This window comes from Xenopus laevis, chromosome 2S, assembly GCF_017654675.1.
Source record: "Xenopus laevis strain J_2021 chromosome 2S, Xenopus_laevis_v10.1, whole genome shotgun sequence".
Lineage (NCBI taxonomy): Eukaryota > Metazoa > Chordata > Amphibia > Anura > Pipidae > Xenopus > Xenopus laevis.
The window spans coordinates 143,490,504-143,504,827 of NC_054374.1; the positions used below are offsets into that span (position 1 = coordinate 143,490,504).

At 40.5% G+C, this 14,324-nt stretch overlaps 1 protein-coding gene across 7 annotated transcripts in view; it reads left to right on the forward strand.

Annotated features, from left to right (window-relative positions):
- The first annotated feature begins 12,100 nt into the window (after nucleotides 1-12,100).
- supt20h.S (SPT20 homolog, SAGA complex component S homeolog) overlaps nucleotides 12,101-14,324 on the forward strand; it is a 59,973-nt gene continuing 57,749 nt past the window's right edge. For 5 of the 7 annotated variants that reach the window (XM_018248481.2, XM_041583236.1, XM_018248485.2 and 2 more), the window contains exon 1: nucleotides 12,101-12,257. The gene's annotated coding sequence lies outside the window, so the exon portion shown is untranslated. 7 annotated transcript variants of the gene reach the window in all.

A 14,324-nucleotide genomic window follows, 5' to 3' on the forward strand; every position in this document is an offset into this window, starting at 1 on the left:
AATTTTCGCCAGCGTTAGTCACTTTGCCCTCTAGTAAATTTGCCCCTGTGGGAGAAGCCATTCTGGAATTCGGAGCTTTCTGGATAACGGGTTACCAGATAACGGATCCCATACCTGTACTTGTCTCTATCAAAGATATACTAACTTCTTATTGGAGACAAAACAATCCAATTAGGTTAGTTTAAATATTTTTTTAGTTGACAAAGTCTAATCCAAATTACAAAAAGACCCCTTAAAGTGATCATAGGAACGTGTCAGTATGAAGTAAATGCTGCACAAGAAATATTTCCCCATTAAAGCCCCCGCAAAGCAGCCCCCAGCCCCTGGAAACCCGAACTCACCCGACCCTCCTAAAAGATCTCCTCAACCGTTTCGTACATCTTCACTGACGCAGGGCTGGGGGCGGCCCGATCCTTCCATAGGCTGATTATGAATCAAAACAGGACTTCAGCCTATGGAAGGATCACTCTGCCCCCAGCCCAGCGTCAGTGAAGCAACCCGGAAGATCAGTCAGTAGTGTGAGCAAGTCGGCTGCAAAAGGTGCGCAGGGCTGGTTGCGGCTTTGAGGGGGCCTTTGCGGGGGAAATATTCCTTGCAGCATTTTCTTCATGCTGACACGTTCCTATGATTTTTATAGGAGCATGTCAGAATTGCTTTAACCAGAAATCCAGAGGTCCCATACCTGTACAGTTCAATCAGAAATTAACCAAGTTGTACAACAAATCTGGATAGCATTCAGTATACTACAAAAAATAAGACTAAAGAACACATTCAAGACAAACTAGAAAAACACATTTAATCAAAGGTGAAATACATATAAGTTAAACAAAGCTGACAAGTAAATGTAAATACTTAAGATATATATTTGGATAGGAAATAATAAATATATACATCTAGATTTCAGTTATGTATGATTGGATTAAACTTTGTTAACAAAGCCCTTTATCATAATGAACAAGAAGGGAAAATATACAGTATTTATAAACTATGATTTCCTAAGTGAAGACCACATGAGCCAATTGCTGACTGCACCTTTTAGTAATTCAATGTTGTTAAGCGTTCAATACGAATCTTTATTAGTCCTTCACCCTCGAAAAACCACTGTAATTTTACACTTTTGGCATTGATGTGTTTAAAAACAATGTTGGCTTACTAATAAATTAGATATTTGTGTATTTTAACATTACTTTATTGGGATACGATAATCTATTATGTGTATGCAACATGTTTTCTGAATGCCTTGCTGGATATCATTCATTATCACCCTGTTCCTTTAAAATGTTAAAGGCTGTTATAAAGGTGACAGCCAAAGCTGAAAATGTGAAATTGAAGACAAGGTAACCTATAAAACAGTTTGCTGAATGGAATCCAGGGAAATTTCCTAGCAAGAACTTTATTTGCTGATGGCCAGTTTGTTCTACTGCATTCTGTAAGTGTAACTGGAATAGGAAAAAGTTTGCTTAGCGAAATTCTATTTGCTGGAGCTGGGCTTCGGAATATTTATGTCAGATGGAAATTTTCATCCACAGTAACCTCATAGGACAAATACCTCCAGTACTGGTACATTTTCCAGAAGAAAACTGGAAATGTAGGATATATGTACAATATTAAACCGCAACCAGGTTTTGATTTCATATAAACTGCTCCAAACCCTCAATTTACAGATAATGTTTCAGGATATGTATATCATATCATTAAAATTCTGTTGTCTCCAAAGGAATATTGGGCTCAGTGTGGTGACTTAAAAGACCGGGAGACTATTCACATTATCAGCTTATACTGACTGTTAGCATTAAGTCATGGTGTAGAAAAAATTGTGTCCAGCAAGTCTACAGGAGTTTAAGGCACACTAATATATTGTAATGGTGAATGCAAAATACTGATGTATTAGACTTGCAGGGAATTAGATACAGTGGGGCTGGGGCATGTACACACAGAAGGACAATTTCTTTACGGAAAAATCAGCACATAAACTCAAATATTTGCTTGCTTGATTTTCCTTAGTACATGGAAATATTTATGCCATTTTTAGTTTTATGGGATCAATGTACAGAGCAACTGTATGGAGATGTTTTCAGTGCTACTTTGCCTGGTTTATGCTTTTATTGGCTTCAGGCCATCCTAACCTGCACTATAATTAAAAAAAATAAATAAATAAATAATATATACACACACACACACACACACACACACACACACGCACACACACACACACATCCTTCACTGTAATCGGCACTCACCACATCTTCAACCAAGGGCCGGGTGCTTACGATAAATAACACAATTCCCAGTTAGAAAGTACTTCCGGCAAGTCGCTCACACCAGCGCTAAAGTAAAATTGTATGCTTTATTTTAATTTTTCATAAAAAAATCGACGCGTTTCGATCTGTAGGAGATCGTCATCAAGATATGAAAATGGAAGTGAGATACTAATTTAACACCCATGCCACCAATCATTGTGAGAGTCCCCTCTTACATCATCCACTGTGTGCTCAAAATTAACTCGTGCGTGTTGGTATGTTATAAGTTTAATTATAAAAAAGGCTATGGGGCACATAATTAGGGTCGAATATCGAGGGTTTAACCCTCGATATTCGACCGTCGAAGTTAAATCCTTCGACTTCGAATATCGAAGTTTAAGGATTTAGCACTATTCCTACGATCGAAGGAATCCTTCGAATCAAGGAAGCCTATGGGGACCTTCAAGGACATATGCTGTCCGAAACATGTTGTGTGGAAAATAAAAGAGCATATCAGCAGTAAACACTCACATAAACACTCAGTACCATCTTTGAGAGCGATACTTATTCATCACGTTCCACCGCTCTTGAGAGGCGGAAACAGAGACAAGATTTTACTGCATAGAGAAGCCACGTGGATTCGCAGTTTGGACACAATGGCCCCGAAAGGGCTAAATGAAACGCTCTCTTTATCCTGCTATTTTAAGATGGACGCTTGGGGTCGTATCCATGGAGCTACCTCATATTTAAACCAAAAGGGGATTTGACTGAAAAATGGGGAAATAATGAAAACTCCATTTGGCTATCTGTGAACAGAGCTGTCTCTGTCACTTGTAGATACACAAGCCCTGTTAGGACAAATGGGGATGCCAATGAACCCTGGGAGGATCTGAACAATACCTGTTTGTAAATGTAGGGGACTGAGCAATGTATGATGTACCGGAACAGGTTCTCAAGTGCCACTGATAACTGTTGTTCCTGATGGGACGTGGACTTTGATATTCGATTATAATAGTGCCTGCAAATAAGATGATCACTCCTGGAATAGATTGTTTTTAATAGGACAGTGTCACTTATGTTAAGTGTTCTATTTTTTGTTAAGTGTTGTGTATATGCCACTTTGTTTTAACACTCGTGAGAGGGTTTCACTATATTTATCTATTTGCAAAAATCACGGGGTAATCACTACATGAAGATAACCACACGAGATTTTATGAGGTTTGACATTTAAGACACTATTATTTTAGGCATTTTAAGGTAGTGATTAAGGAGTGGTTACACGAAGGGATTGACTACTATATACTTGACGCTAAACACACGGCGACTAACAATATTGGTAAGGACTGGATTAATGTGAGAGTCGTAAATGAGGTAATATTTAACTTTCTTTAACAACTAATTATAGTTCTTTAATCAGGGCTAGCATCAGAAATCAAGAGGCCCCCATATGACAATATTTTTTGGGTGCAATGGGCCCTGCCCACCACCACAGCCCATGAACCAGACCCCACGCACCCCCACACCACAGTAAAAAAGCCACGCAAACATGAGCACTAGAACATGAACGCTATAAACCTACTGGTTGGCAACCCCCCCTACAAGTTAAAAACCCCATTGGTGGCCAGGGTCCAGCCCATAAAAGTTAAAAAAAATTGGTGGTTAGGGGCCCCCATTAAACTTTAAAAAAAATTGGTCAGGGCCCCCCATAAAAAATTTTAAAAAAACTTTCCCCATTACAAGTTAAAAAAAAATTGGTGGCCAGGGGCCCTATATAAAATAAAAAAAAAACATTAGTGGTCAGGGGCCCATAGAGAATTTAAATAAAACATTGGTGGCCAGGGGTTTAATTAGACATAAAAAAACAATAAACGTGGTGTTCAGTGGAACTTTTTCCTTGTCCTCAGCAATGGCAACTTATTCGGTTTTCTTTGACAGCTTCAGCTTCTTTCGTGGCTTTAGGGCTTCAAGTCTTTGGCTTCGGCTCCGATCACAGATTCTGGTCTTCGCCTTTGGCTCAATTCACGACTTTGGGCCTTCTGAGACATCCACGCTCTTAAGGGAAATCCAGAATGTACACACACAGTCAGGTCCCCCTTTTAACCTAAATTCTGAACGACTGCCCCCCTGTGCCCTCTGAAGATGACCCAGTCTTTAATAACTATAATAAAAGTCAAGAATGACTATAATGATAGATAGCCATGATGTGTGCAACTGGATGAGATAAACGGATAGAGGACTGCAGGCTAGATCCATAAAAAAAAAAATCATCCATTCTAAGGATGGTTATGAAAATGTAACAAGGAGATGGCACACTGAGAAGCAAATACTAATGCAAAATTTCCAAACTTAAGTACACGCATTTGCAATCTATTTTGTCACAGTGAAATAGCTCAGCATCTACAATATGGTTATTGTTTTAATTGTGTACATATTAGCACACAACGGAATGCTGTTGAAAGTTCTGTTTGGCAGACATGAATCTGTTTGATATTCAAATATGAGAATTATTGTTGGTCCATCTGGTCGCAAGATATTCTACAGCAAATATGGTTATGATTTAAAAATGTGTTGAAATTAGTATGTAGCATCAATAAACATTTAGCTTTTGAAAGATTTCTGTGAATTTTCCAGATACTATTTTTATGCAGCATAATAAAAATTAAAAACCAGTGTCAATTAAGGGCAGTGGTTTTTGGTTCTTTTTTTCAAGCCCCCCTGAAATCTCAACTATTGTTCAGGGGCCCCTTATACATAGTAAGTTAGGTTGAAAAAAAGACACACATCCATTAAGTTCAACCTTTTACCCTTAGTTTAGGAAAACAGCAGTATATCGATAACATTTGTGCCCTTTTGAAATCCTTAAATGAGCACTGGTCCCCATGGCATTTGAGTACCCTGTACCTTGCACTAAGTTCAGTGTAAGATGCAAAGCACAGTGCTTTGAGCACAGTGTGATATTATGCCCAGAGGGCATTGTGCCTTTTGGTGTTCCATATCTTGGGAAAGTGTTTTAAACCAGGGCAGTCCAACTGGCGGCCCGCGACCCCCCTTCTGTGGCCCCCCACATGATGTGTCTGTTTACCATATTTAAAATTTAAAAGGTATCACTACAGAGATTAACTGGCCCCTGCATTGTTTAAACCTCAAATTCAAACTAATACCCTGTATTGTTCACACCTGTGATCCCCCTGCATTGTTCCCACTTGTGACACCTCTATTGTTTATATCCTAAAACCCTGTACTATTCACACCTGAGACCCAGATTGAAACTTCCCAAATTGTTCACCTGTTCGCACCTTATTCAAAATGCTAATGGGGCAAAAACACTGTGTCACTGTGTGTGCCATTCTCTGCTTGCCCAGTGCTGCTTGTGTGTGCCATTCTCTGCTTGCCCAGTTCTGCTTGTGTGTGCCATTCTCTGCTTACCCAGTGCTGCTTGTGTGTGCCATTCTCTGCTTGCCCAGTGCTGCTTGTGTGTGCCATTCTCTGCTTGCCCAGTGCTGCTTGTGTGTGCCATTCTCTGCTTGCCCAGTGCTGCTTGTGTGTGCCATTCTCTACGCTGCCTGTGGAATGTAAGCCTGTTAGGGGTTTGTTAGCATTTGGAAATTGTTGTTAAGGGCCCCTAAGGTGTTTACTCATGTATTGGGGGGTTGTTGTATTATCCACTGGGGGAGGATGAGGCATATGGATTTAAGGGCATGTTTTAACATGACTTTAATATTTCACATATGAGTGATGAGGAATTTCCCTGCAATGAGCACCAGCCATTATTTGGTGTGCTACCACCGTTAACGTGGACATGATCTTAAAAGTTCTTGTGGTAATATGGGTGTGGTTTACAGTGGGCCCTCCACCACATAGGCCGGGTAAAATTTTGGCCTCGGTACCAAAGAAGTTGGACAGCACTGTTTTTAACAATATAATGTACTGTTGTGCTGCACTGGTAAGACTGGTGTGCTTTGTTCAGAAATACAACTATAATTTATATAAACAAGCACACATTCAAGCACAGGATATACTGTAAATAACAGAGAAGTTATGAAGAATCTCATTGTATGCTTTAGCGCTTATCTGTTATCCGCTGTTTAAAGGAGAAGGAAAGGTTAAAACTAAGTAAGCCTTATCAGAAAGGTCCATCTAAATATACCAGTAAACCCCCAAAGTAATGTTGCTCTGAGTCCCCTGTCAAAAGAAACACTTCATTTCTTTCCTTCTATTGTGTACTCATGGGCTTCTGTATCAGACTTCCTGCCTTCAGCTTAAACCTCATTGCCCTGGGCAAGAGCATGCTCAGTTTGCTCCTCTCCCCCCACCCCTCCCTTCTCTACTGTAATCTGAGCCCAGAGCAGGGAGAGACTCAGGCAGGAAGTGATGTCACACCACATTAATACTGCACCTCCTATTCTAAACAAACAGAGAGATTCTAGAGCTTTTTACTCAGGTATTGTAAAACATTCTACAGAATAAATATAGCATTCTAGCTTGTACTATTGCAGCTAATCTATTGGCAATAAAATGCCTCCGTAGCTTTCCTTCTCCTTTAACCTGTGCCTTTTCTCCTTTTTCAACATTGAATGGCTGTCCCCATGGTTACACATCAACTTGTTTATATAAACTATATTTGTGTTCTAAAGCAAACACATCAGTTTTACCTGCACAGAAGTAAATTACATATTCATTACTTTTAAGTGGACCTGTCACTCCAAATTCTTTTTTTCATTAAAGCATTCATAGCTGTTGTAAACTCATTTAAAAATCTCAGCTGTCAATCAAATATTGCCTGCCTCTCCACTATGCCTTATGCATAGAGGCGGGGCAGACAATTACTTTCACTTTCCATTTAGCACTTCCTAGATGTCACTGCTCTCTCCACATTTCCCCAGGTCTCTTAACAATTTAATTGTGTAGCCAGGGCATAGGCATGGACATCAGGTCCCCCATTCTGGTGCACAAACAAGATTCTGAGATGATGCAAGGCTTGTCTTAATAACGGTGTCCACAAAATGGCTCCTGCCTGCTTGCTATAATTATGAGTTCCCAGACTGATGGAAACAAGATTCAAATAATTTATATAGTGTAATTAAAGTTCATTTTGCTTGACTAACATGATAAAATAGGATTAGGAATATTTGTTTTGGGTGACTAGTCCCCTTTAAGACACATTCATTTTTTTGGTGTTACTGTTCCTTTAATAAAGCCAGGAGCAAGTTATATTCACATTACACATGCACCCTGTCTTTTAAGTAGCCAGTGACTCCCATGTGCATAATAAAAAAAAACACAATATTTACAGGTTCACAATGCACTGTAGCACATTTTCTTTTTCTGATTTTCACAATCGCACAACCACAGTAGTACATTATCCATCAGTGGAGCAAATGATTGCCAGAATGAACCTGAAGCATTGCTGAAACAAGTAGGAGTTATGGAATGATATGTCAGTTAAAATGCACTTCTGATAAACTGGACATCTGGCAATTTTCAAGATATGAACATTCGCTGACTTTTATAAAATACATCGGAGCAATGATGAGAATTTGAATGGTATGCAGAGGCACCAAGAAGTAAGCCTTAAGAGAGGGTTTTGTAGGACTGTTTATTAATGAAAGATAGCCTTTGACACTTGACTTTCAGGTTCCCAATAATTAAGCAATGATCCAAATGTCCTTGCACTCCTTCAGGAGTCCGAGGCAAAGCTCCTGATGCAATTTGGGGGCTCTCTTTTATACCAGAGTTTTTAAAAAACTCTCAACCCAAGTGTTGACTTGTGCAAACTGTTATCATACAAACACCAATTCCTAACAAGTTTAAGGGGCACATTTACTCAGTTCGAGTGAAGGAATAGAATAAAAAAAAACTTCGAATTTCGAATGTTTTTTTTGGCTACTTTGACTACGACTTTGGATTCGAACTAAAAATCGTTCGACCATTCGATAGTCGAAGTACTGTCTCTTTAAAAAAAAAACTTCGACCCCCTACTTCGCCATCTAAAACCTACCGAAACTCAATGTTAGCCTATGGGGAAGGTCCCCATAGGCTTTGCAAGCTTTTTTGGTCAAGAAAAATCATCGAATTCCGGTAAATCCTTCGACTCCAATATTCGAAGTCGAAGGATTTACCTTGGCAGTCGAATATCGACAATATGTAAATCTGCCCCTAAGTATTAACTGTGTACCAGGTCTTATTTGTTAAATAAATTGTCTGGATAGCTTATTGTCTATCTGCTGTGTGTTGGTTTATTCCAAGGAAATTTGCTGGGTCACAATACCTGTGTCTACTACATTTTAACGAGCAATATACATAGAACAAAGACATTGTACATTGGACAATAGCTGGCCCGAAATCTGCTAATTTTACCTAAACCTAGGATTTGATTCGTATATCAAAGCAGATGTATATATTGTAAATCATTATGTTATCTATTATATAAAAAATGCTATGCTATAAACAAGCAGATCACACAATATTTTTTGCTAATTTTGTTGATGTTGAAGAATTTAAAAATGTAGAAGTTGACTCTAGTTACTTTAATCTGTGAGAAAATTTAGAAAATGTGCCTTCTGTGATGCTTCAAAGTAAATTTCCGAGGTGGACTACCTCTAGGTTAAGTAAGCATGGCCCACCCAAGTCATCTCAGTAAACATTACATTTAATTTCTGAGCTGCAATGGCTACCCACTTATTACTTTTTGTTGTTGGTGTGGCCCAGGCTCCATCCTCTCTCAAGCCATATCTCTTTGGCATTGCATGTATACCTTGGGCAAGGTTGGTGTCAGGTCAAGGAAGGGTTGTGGGAAATTCCTGACCCACACATTCCCACATATTCCTATTTACTACATTGCTTTTGCACTACTTATATGGGGGTGATGTTCTAGGTACTTAAAATAAATTGGCGGGACAAAGGCAAGTCATTCCCAGTACCAGCCTAGGAAGCCTATAAAAAGTGTATAGCAAATATGGCTTCATCTGAGTGCTGCAGGGAACAAGGATAATTAGATTACATCAGTGTGATGCATATTGTCATTGGCATGCAACAACCCATTGACTGTAGAAAAAGTAATTTTGCCTGAAAAGGTATGGGATTTACATAATAAAGATATACTATAATATAATTCCACTGCCCCCGGTCTTCAAATTATTCAGATGGTCCGTCATCTCTTAGTCTCTCCTTCATTACTTACAGTATAATGTTCCTGTACCAGTGTATCACAGAAGAGTCAACTACCCAGTAATCCACTCTGCAAATTCCCCTAGCAACCATACACTGATTTGAATAAGAGACTGGAATATGATAAGGAGATGAGCTAAATAGAAAGATCAGGAATATCAAGCATCAATAACAATACATTTGTAGCCTTACAGAGCATTTGCTTTTTAGAAGGGAGTCAGCGATGCCCATTTGAAAGCTGCAAAGATTCAGAAGAAAAGGCAAATAACTATAAAACTATAAAAAATAAATAGTGAAAACCGATTGGCCATTCTATAGCTTGCTAAAAGTTACCTTAAAAGTGAACCACCCCTTTAATAATAATAATAATAATAATACCAACAGCAGCATTTTCACATCAACAGCTTCCACTGAATATTAGAATACTAGGGATCCTGTCTATCCACTTCCTGTGTAGTAATTAACTATAGGGTTGTTGACTAGGGTCATATTTACTATATAGGAACTCTAGGGCCCATGCCTAGGATGACTGTTTAAGTGGTGTGGCCCTTGGGTAAAAATTCTCCCCAGGCCAGAGTCGGCCCGACGCCGGTAAAAAATCAGGTGAACCCCTGTCAACCGTGGCTCACTCCCTGCCCTGACATTGAGCTCCCCACCCTGGCAGCAAATACATTTTAAATCAACACAATGTACTGTTGTAAAGAAACACAACATAGTGGGGTGTTCTTCTGCAGATGCAATGATTATGGGCTAAGGCAGAGTTGGTCATGACGTTGCCAGACATTATGTCAGCAGAGTTATGTCAAGTGCATGCGCAGAACCTCTCCCAAAGCCATCAAAACCGTGCTGCGCATGCGCACTTCGCTCCGCTGACATCACTGAAATGTGTACACTGGATTTTTGCCAGTAAATCGGCAGAAATCAGGGGAATGAATCAGAGTAATGAGAGACTGGGAAACAGATTGGAAAATCTGGGAACTCACAAAAAAATAGGAGGGGTTAACAGCTCTGCTAAGGCTAGGGTTGCCACCTTATTAGTTGTAGTTTACCTGCCTGGGTGGGGGCGCGTCCATAAGGGGCCAGATTTTGGCTCCAAGGGTCAGGTTTGTGATGTCAAGCAGTTGGAGTCAGACCCACCCTAGACTAGGGTTAGGCAGAAGACTTTTGAACAGGTACCTGCCCAGCGCACCCACATCTTTCTGTCCTAGGTGGGTGCCTCCACTGCCTGCCCTTAGTTCTGGCCCTAGGGCCCAACGATTGGATCACAAGACCAGGAATGTAGCACGATAATGGAGTGCTCTACCTGTGAGGTTTCCACTTGTTGAAAGTGGTGGATGCTCAACCAGAAATCCCCTTCCTTGCACTGGGACAAAAGTCAGTATAGACAAAATCCAGAAGCACACCAAAAATAGTTGCTGCGTGAAAATAGATGATTTATTTAGCCCATAAGCATTTCACAAACAAGGCAACGTTTGGACCCCTCCGGGCCCTTTATCAAGCCTAGGAAGGCTAGGAATGTAGGCAGTGGGATCAAGGTCCAAATCAACAAACCAATGTGGTCCTCAATCGGATGGGAATTTTAAGCCTGCATAATTTTCGGGAGACCCCCATACACTAGCCAATAAACTTTGTCGCCAGCTTTTATTGGTCCATGTATGGCCACCTTAAAATAGGTCTGGTGCCTAGGACACCACTGACTGAAATACAGCCCTTTTATTAGAAAGCTGCTGAGCCAAAGGGTAAACGTCAAATTTCAGAAAAAAATAGAAAGTAAAAGGTAGAAGTCTCCAAATAACCACCCATATGAAATTTAGGGCAGAGACACACATGGAGATTCGAGGAGATTTAGTCGCCGGTGACAAATCTCTTCTTCTTCAGGGCGACTAATTTCCAGAACTGCCTTTCCGCCAGCTCCTCGTGAGGCAACTTCAGACGACTTCGAAAAACGAAGCGCTGCAAGTGCCATCCCGCCGGCGACTTACATTCTAGCCAGCGGGAAGGCAGGTTGGGATTAGTCACCAGAAGAAGAGGCGATTTGTCGCCGGCCGACTAAATCTCCATCTGTGTCTCTGCCCTTATGGTTAGTTCACACGAGGAGATTCGGGGAGATTTTGTCGCCTGGCGACTAATCGCCTCTGCGTGTCTTCCCATCCGCTATAATGAAAAGTCGTCTGCGCTAAAGCACACACGACACTGCATTTTCTGGTCGCCTGAAGTTTCCTTGTGAGGCAACTTCTGAAAACGCAGAGCCGCGTGTGCTTTAGCGCAGGCGACTTTTCATTATAGTGGATGGAAAGACACGCAGAGGCAGTTCGGGGAGATTGTCGCCCAGAAAAAGAGGCGATTAGTCGCCACGTGACAAAATCTCCCGAATCTCCTTGTGTGAACTAACCCTTAAATAGGGTTGCCACCTGGCCGGTAAGAATGATGCTTGATGCCAAAAAACAGCAAGAATATAGGAAGGCCATTATTTTTTTCCAGAAAAGGAGACAACTCTACCCTTAAATCAATTGCATTTTTGGGTTTATTACCCATCAGGCATTATCTTATCATTGTTAGAAGTTGAGGCTGGAGACTTTTGACTTCCAGTTCTAAAATATCGCCCCACTTATTTATCACATCCCTCTCGACTCGAGCCACAATGAGAGAACAAAAACAGCGATACCCTGTTAACCACAATGTCAATAAAGATCGCCAGGTTTTGAAGTGGCGCACAGCCTGTTGGGAAATGTAGTCTCGGCTTTTGTCGCGCCCACGGCCGGTGGAACGGGGCCTCACGGATCACGAAATCGGCTCAGCGGGCCTTTACGCGTCCGGGCTTCCGAAATTCGGGCTGTTCGCAATGGGCAGGTAGAGTCCGAGCTGCAAATGTAAATGGGAGACCGCAATTAAAGGGACCGAGCCCGTCCAACAGGCTCTAGAGTCTCACTGGGTTACATTGTGTATTTTATTCAGTCACGTGACCCTTTTGCGGGTTTCTGTAATGGCTCTTGTCCGGCTGTATTGTAACCATTGCTATTGGATAGGATTCTAGTAAGGAAACACGCACGATGATGCTTTCTTTGCTGTGCTAAACAAGTGTGGCTTTAGAGCTGTGCTATAACTACAATTCCCAGCATGCCCCAGGGGAATGAAGGGAGTTTTAGTTGAAGATGTCAAGATTTTTGGGCATAATGTCAATAGTGCAATGGCAGCTACAGGTAAAGAAACTGTGATGTGTCTGGTATTGCATCTTGCAAATCATGAAATGGGATCCACAGACACTGATGTCTCTACAGCCAGCACAGTGACAGTCACTTGGGAGAAAAGTGCAGTCCCAACCCCCACATGGGGCAGCTTCTGTAAATAATAACCCCTGGGAATGTGGGATAGACTGGAAAGACTTGTCCCTGGGGATTTTGCCCATGCTTCTCCTTTTATTTGCCAATATACGATGGTCCCATCTTCCCATTTCAACCCTCATTCCCACGGGGGCACCAGCCTGGGGTATCAGGTAAGTGATTATAATACACAAAAGCCATGAATATCCTGTAAATTATATCCTTATAAACTGAGAGTTCTGATGTCCTCGGTTATAAACGGTGAGTTCTGATGTCATCAGTTATAAACGGTGAGTTCTGATGTCATCAGTTATAAACGGCAAGTTCTGATGTCATTTCTGTCACATGACTCACTGAAACTTGTGTATTATAATAAATTAAGTACCCCCAGTTGCAAAATATGAGGATATTAGAAGTTACCTCGGAGTTCCATTTTTATATGGTCATGAAACTCCTCAGTAACTTATATCCTTATATTTTACAAGAGGGGGTACTTTATTCACTATATAATACACAAGAGCCATTAAAGGGGGTGTTCACCTTTAAATTAACTTTTAGCATAATGTAGAGAGTAATATTCTAAGACTATTTGGTTTTCTAAGATTCTAAAACTTGGTTTTCATTTTTTATTATTTGTGTTTTAGTTATTTAACATTTTATTCAGCAGCTCTACAGTTTGCAATTTGTGCAATCTGGTTGTTAGGGTCCAAATTACCCTAGCAACCATGCATTGATTTGAACAAAAGACTGGAATTTGATCAGGAGAGGGTCTGAATATAAAGATGAGCAATCAAAAGTAGCAATAACAATAAATCTGCAGCTTTGCAAAGCATTTGTTTTTTTAGATGGGGGTCAGTGACCCCTATTTGAAAGCTGGGAAGAGTCAGAAGAAGAAGGCACACAATTCAAAAACTATAAAAAAAAAAATCAACAATGAAGACCAGTTGAAACGTTGCTTAGAATTGGCCATTCTATAACATACTTAAAGTTAACTTAAAAGAAGGGATGCACCAAAATCCACTATTTGGGATTCGGCCGAATCCTTGGTGAAATATTCGGCCAAATCCTAATTTGTATATTCAAATTAGGGGCAGGAAAGGAAAAAGTGTAAAAAATTCTTCTTTCGTGAAGAAAAGTCACGTGATTTCCCTACCCGCCCCTAATTTACATATACAAATTCGGATTTGGTTTGGCCAGGCACAAGGATTCGGCTGAATCTGAATCCTGCGGAAAAAGGCCAAATCCTGGATTCCGTGCATCCCTACTTAGAGGTGAACCACCCCTTTAATATCCTGTAAATTATTTCCTTATAAACGCTCTTAGTGATGTCATCAGTGAGTGATGTCAAATGGAACTTACTGATGTAATTTTTCTCACTAAAACTTGAGTATTATAATAAATAAAGTACCCCCTGTTGGGCCATAGTCCATAGTCCAAAGATTATACTTAATTTATAATTTTGTGTGCTGTCGTGTATTGGTTTCCAGTTGGTTCAGTTTACAGAGAAAATTCAGCATGTCCACTGACCACTTTAATTTTTCAACATCAATGCTAAGGTGGCCTGATGTGGCCAGGGGCACTGGAGGCTCTAACACTG